The 6,439-nt window shown below is 40.9% G+C and overlaps 1 long non-coding RNA gene across 1 annotated transcript in view; it reads left to right on the top strand.

Moving 5' to 3' along the window:
* Positions 1-536: 536 nt before the first annotated feature.
* LOC107655884 (uncharacterized) overlaps positions 537-6,439 on the top strand; it is a 95,503-nt gene continuing 89,600 nt past the window's right edge. The window contains exon 1 of the long non-coding RNA XR_001630500.1: positions 537-702. This is a non-coding gene — a long non-coding RNA (uncharacterized LOC107655884). The remainder of the gene's footprint in view (positions 703-6,439) is intronic.

Below are 6,439 nucleotides of genomic sequence, written 5' to 3'. Positions count from 1 at the left end.
ATTATAGTGAGAACTGTAAAAAAGTTCAGTTTAGGTTTAGTGTTTCTGTTTCACGATCTTTATCTTGCTAATAGATCATGGATCAATAGTAGCTCATCATCAGTCAGCTCATGGGCTTTGAACTAGACCACACCACCCTATTACACACCTGTCCAGATATGACCTTAAACACATTTAATTATAATCATCTCATTATTCTTATAATAAAGGAAAATTAATATTACTTTATTTAAATCAGCATAAATAATAATACATCATTTTTTCACATTAGTGTAATGAGGATTGAGGCCACTGTGGCCATAAAATAAAAGTCACAGTGCACAAAAAATATTTTCTTGGTGCAGAATATCATTTCTTATTTCTTTCCTTTGGGTAAAATATGACCAGACATGTTTCGTTTTCGTGAGATTTACCCTATTATATCTAATACAATGGTATTTCTTCATTTTAAGTGTGCTTTTATAGTTTTTGGGCCACTGTAAAGGGTTAAAACATCTTTGGCCAGACGTCAAGTGCTCTCAGATTCCCCACAGCGATCAGAGGAGAGAGCTGCATGTTTCTCTGAGTCTCCGGGTCCATGTTGGAGTTGCTCTGCTCTGCTGGGTCATTTCAGGCCACGTCTGTCCGAGCACAGGAGCAAACGCTGGTATTACAGGGATATCTAATAAAGGACATACACATATACTGTGCTGCAGCTTCGAGGTGAGTCATTATTTCCGGTGTTTTACGTCTGTGTGAAGTAAAACGGCATTGCTTTGCTGTAAAATGTATCCGTGTTAAACATCGAGAGCCAAGTGCAACTCGGTATCGCTTCGATAGCTGCTGTGTTTCTAAACTAACGGTTACATGAAATGTCATAGCGCTTGATTAATGTTCCACATGTGTTTTCAAGCGGATGTGGTTTCTGGCACTTTTAGCGTCTTTCGGCAAAAAGAGTCGTGGAGGCATTTATAAACATCACCTTAGCCTACATTTACCCCGAAGCAAAAAGATCCCTTGTTGACATTCTTATGAATGTTATCTGTAATGTCATTAAAACAACATCCTTCATGTAAAGCTCAGTGCAGTGTTGTTGTTGCTTTTGCTGCTGAAGTTATGGTTCACGTAAACGGTCATGCATATGTGCATGCGTCGTGTACCCGTTTGCAAACTTCAGTCAGACGTTACAATAAACTTTTATGACAGCCGACCGTTTTTGCTCTTAAATGTGAGTTAGCCGGTGTTATTTGATTGGCTCACGGGCAGAGCCCAACGGTTTGACCCACTTGCAGAAACTCCATCATTTCAACACATTTTTGAAGAAATGTAATCATTATTTAACAGAAAATTATTATATTAGGCAAAGATTGCAACATTTGCATTGTAATCTGGCTACATTGTGTGATTGTAGCTACTATAATAAAATTGTTGCAATTGTTTGTGCATGCATGGGAAGGCCAACTATCATTTATTATATCTGTAGTTATTAGTGACGACATGTGGCCAAGTATGGTGACCCATACTCGGAATTAGTGCTCTGCATTTACCCATCCAAAGTGCACACACACACCGTGAACACACACCCGGAGCAGTGGGCAGCCATTTATGCTGCGGCGCCCGGGGAGAAGTTGGGGGTTCAGTGCCTTGCTCAAGGGCACCTCAGTCGTGGTATTGAAGGTGGGAGAGAGCGCTGTACATTCACCACCCCCACCTACAATCCCTGCCGGTACGAGACTCAAACCCACAACCTTTGGGTTATGAGTCCGACTCTCTAACCATTAGGCCACGACTTCCCCGACTTCATTAACTCTTCATGAAACACTTTGTTTTGCTACTATACTGTGCATGCTATTTCTGTTGAATGCATTATGTATACTGTTATACAGTGATGAATTCCAGTCCTGGGGTACCACTGTTCTGCACATTTTGTATGTCTCTCTTAAAGGGATAGTTCACCCAAAAATTTAAATTCTGTCATTAATTACTCACCCTCAAGTCGTTCCAAACCCATAAGACCTTCGTTCATCTTCAGAACACAAATTAAGCTATTTTTGATGAAATCCGAGAGCTTTCTGACCCTACATTGACAGCAAGGTAACTACCACGTTCAAGGCCCCAAAAGGTACCAAGAACATCAACAAAATAGCCCATGTGACATCAGTGGTTCAACTGTAATTTTATGAAGCTATGATAATACTTTTTGTGTGCAAAAAAACAAAAATAACGACTTTATTCAACAATTCTTCTCCCCCGAGTTACCATCTACCGCCATTATCGGGAGCACCACAACACATGCCCGTGGTTTCCTCTCCTGGTAAACAATGCGCAGCGCACGCGTGTTCTACGTCAGCAGCATCACGTGCATGCGTCGTGTTACTTTTGATAATGGCGGTAGATAGAAAGCTCTCGGATTTCACCAAAAATATCTTAATTTGTGTTACGAAGGTGAATGAAGTGTTTGGAACGACATGAGGGTGAGTAATTAATGACAGAATTTTCATTTTTGGGTGAACTAACCCTTTAACTAGCGTGCTAGCGATTTCACCCCAGTGCTTCTCTTTGTCCTTATGGTTGTGGTACGTTGTCGACACATACAGACAGTTGTGTTATTGCAAAACTTCCACAAGCAGTTTCCTCCATCTCCACTATTCAACGGATAGTCATAGCTGTGATCATCCTGATTTAAAACCTAAATATCAAACATATATGATATTTCATATGTTTGATATGATCGGGGAGGCCCAGATTTGTGTGCTAGCAGATCGGGAGGTGCAAGTTTTGATCTGCAAACACCTCACATTACCAGATAATCTGCACCCAACATCGGAACCGATCGAGGTCCTCAACAAGATTTTTTTCTCCGATTCTCGAGAGGGGGAAATCTGGGATAAATCAGCCTAAAACTCCTGTAGTGTGAGCCTGGCTTTAGACTGGCTACACACTTGAAGATTTTAAGGTCGATTTTAAGCCCGATTTGCACTAGGGCTGGGCGATATAGCTAAAAAATGAATCAACGATATAATGTTTTAGTGCTGGGCGGTATGACCAAAAATTTATATCACGGTATTTTTCGAAATTATACCGGTTTCACGGTACATGACGGTATTTTTTTTTCATGCATGACCGGGTGTTAACCATATTTTCTACTGATTGAAAGAGGAAATACTGCAGTATATTGACTTAGAATGCCCTATTTTACTGTCATGATGAGTGAATATTCGCTGTTTTGTACTCATTTATTGACGAGTCGGCTGCGGTGCGGCCAACTGAAAGCGCTGTTTCTCTGCCGCTCACTGCACAGAAAAGACGGCAAGAGAGGTGACACTTCTCCGGGAAAGTCAGACCTCGCGTTCGCAGAGCTGTTCCCTCACCACAGTGCAACAGTGAAAAGGGACCCCTTTCAAACAGTGTTGCGTTCCGAATGTTGTTTAAGTGACATACACCGGTATTGCGGTATTTAAAAAATAATATCATAATGAGCAAAAAAATGCAGCACATTTAAATTGTCAATGCAAGGAAGTAACTCTATAAAAACGTGCATTACGTCTAAATTAACTTTACGTCTAATTTTGTATATTGCATAAACAATTATGAACAAAACAGCATCATGTATTTATGCATTGCTTAATCCAAAGAGCCGAATTGCCCATTCACACAGACTGCATTTAAAAACATATGAGACGCAGTGACGTGTTTTCTAAAAGTTTTTAAAAGGCTTTCTATACATCTCTTCTGTGAGACGCGAGTGCAGCAGTCGTATTTGTCCGTCTAAAAAATGCGCTGAATATGCGTTCTGTGTGAATGGCTTGGTTTCGGTTTTAACCCATTCAAGATCTTCTCCGCATTGAGCTTTTGTATTTCTCTAATATTTTGAATGAATAATGTAGCAGCGGCGCGTCTCGTGGGCTAGACTAACAAAACATTAAAATGCAACAACGTCACTTACATCATCATCACCGCATCTCGCGCGCCACTGATGACGCTCCCTGACGCACTCCTAACATTCAAATGCAAATGTTTATTTTAAATTCAACTCATATTCATTCTTTATTCACAATCTCCTCGTCACAGGCAGGCGCAGCACTCATTTCAGCATGTGTTCGTTTTTGTGTGTGCTGTCACTCATAGCCATCACTCATAGCACATGCCTATATCGTGCGCTATATCTAAAAAAATTTCTATCGATATCGAAGAAGGTGTACGTCGATAAATATCGATACCGTTTTATCGCCCAGGCCTACCCCGAACTATCATTACGATTATTTAACTGCTCCCGATCGAGATGGAGCATCCCCGAACTTAAATTGTAAATATCAAACTTGTTTGACATTTAAGACTCTTGATTGGACTGCCTCTGATCTGATACCCGCGATAGCCAATGAGAGCGAGCAAGCCTCACCTAGCGAATGTTGCTTCTATAGCTGAAACTTGGCAGCCACAAACATGCCACGAAAGAGGAGTAGATCACCCATATTCTTTTTTTCTACTTTCTTTTTCACTGTAAAACAGAACGCGCTCCAGGTGAGCCAGCTGACAATGTCGATTGTCCTCCATTTGTTTTTCTTTTCAAGTCGTGTTTGATCTTGCGAGTCTCTATGAGATCTTGTGTCACTGTGAAATCGTTCCTACAATCAACAATTGTGTGGTCTTGCGGTCTGGTCGAATCATCTAGTGTGTGCGTTCAGAGGATTGTAATGCTAAAAATCAGTTGAAACTGTCATTACGTCTGTGGTCTCCCACAGTTTTGAAATCGGTTAAGATTTGAAAATCGCCTAGTGTGTCACAGGCCTTATCTGACGCCCTTGTTTCAGTTCATGGATCTCCCTCCTAATGAGCTGATGATCTGAGTCTGGTGCGTCAAATAAGGGATACACAAAATGTGCAGAGCAGTGGTACCCCGGTATAATCACTGACCTACTGCATTTTGCGAAATATGCAGTATTCAACAACAGCAGGCTGCATGGAATAAGCATGAGCCGCGTTCTCCATGAAGACGACGAAGACTATAGAATACCCAAGACTCGTCACTTGTATAGTTTTGAATATGGAAAAATGCAATGCTCAATATGGCCGCTAATAAATATGTAAGCTTTTTTTAATGCTATTTGAGCAAAAGAAACAACATTTATGAGACAGTTGTCAGATTTTATTGGTGATTTCAAATATGAAATTTAATCGTAAGTTTGGTGAACAGTTTTGGAGAATTCGATGTTTCCCCATTCAAAGAGATAGGAGCTGCACTTGCATGCCCAGGAGGCGTTTCAAAGATGGCTGCAAAGTGAAATGACTTGTCTTATAGGGACTTTGCTAAGGATAAATGGATTTCCAGTGCATGCATTAACTCTACTACTAGATATATTTATGGAGATGAGAAAAAGAAAAAAAAACCTGTACATCTATTATCAGCTGTTCGTCCATCTTGGCTGAGCTTTCAATCTCTGTTTGAGTGCGCTTGTCTAGATTTAAAATAACTAAGTTGAGCGTGCAAAAAATGCATCGTGAAGAGCATTTCATACCTGCTCGTTAGGTGTGCGCAAGAACCGTTTACTCCCACTGACAATCCCACATGCGCTGCAGAGTCCCACAGAGACGCAAAGACCAGGTTTGAGTGTGTGTCTGTGTGTGCACGTGCGTTTGTGTGATCATGTTTGTTCCACATTGCATTTATAAGAGCAGTTAGCCACATCCAGAAAAATGAATGGATCTCTATGGTAGGGCTGTGTATCACCAGCAAAGGCACGATACGATATGTATCACGATACAGAGGCCACGATATGATACACATCACGATACATGACTGCACTGAATTTCACCTCAGCAGAATTTAGAAAAACAGCTGTTTGTTAAACACTGCTTACTATAGTGCCATTTCTAACTATTGGCAGAGCAGGCAGCTGACCTCTGCATTATGAAGGGCCTCCATAACTGTACCACAGTACAATATAGGTAATAGCATATGTTTCATGTTTACATTGTGCTTTGATTCTGATTGTTTGCATCTTGTTTTTAAGCCCATAAATAATGTACTCGTTCTAATAAATTTATATTTTAATGTACTCATTCTAATATATTAAAAAAATCATTGCACAAATTAACACACTCTCTATGATAAAAACAAATACAAATTAGAAGAGTTCTAAACTAATGCGCTATCTTCACTGTATCTAACGCACACACGCCCAAGGCTGATTTTAGGCGTCCGCAAGTTCGCTTAGGTGCGCGCGGCAAATATGACAAATATGCGGTGTTGGCAGAAGTTTGCTTTGAGTGCGCGCGACGTCGTTTCGCACGACATTTTTTGTAACTTTCCGCTCAGCTCCGCTTCCGAAGATGCACGAGTTCAAAGCGACTCTAGCCGAACATGCACGTCTGTGCCAGCATTTGTGTGAAACAGAAGCAGTTTGATGTTAAGTGCAGTCACACACACAGATCACGTTGCGGCCGAACTCAGACATTCAGG

Source organism: Sinocyclocheilus anshuiensis, unplaced genomic scaffold (genome assembly GCF_001515605.1).
Source record: "Sinocyclocheilus anshuiensis isolate Anshui unplaced genomic scaffold, SAMN03320099.WGS_v1.1 scaffold1309, whole genome shotgun sequence".
Lineage (NCBI taxonomy): Eukaryota > Metazoa > Chordata > Actinopteri > Cypriniformes > Cyprinidae > Sinocyclocheilus > Sinocyclocheilus anshuiensis.
Note: the sequence above shows the minus strand (reverse complement) of the source record. Positions and strands in the feature narration are given on the sequence as shown.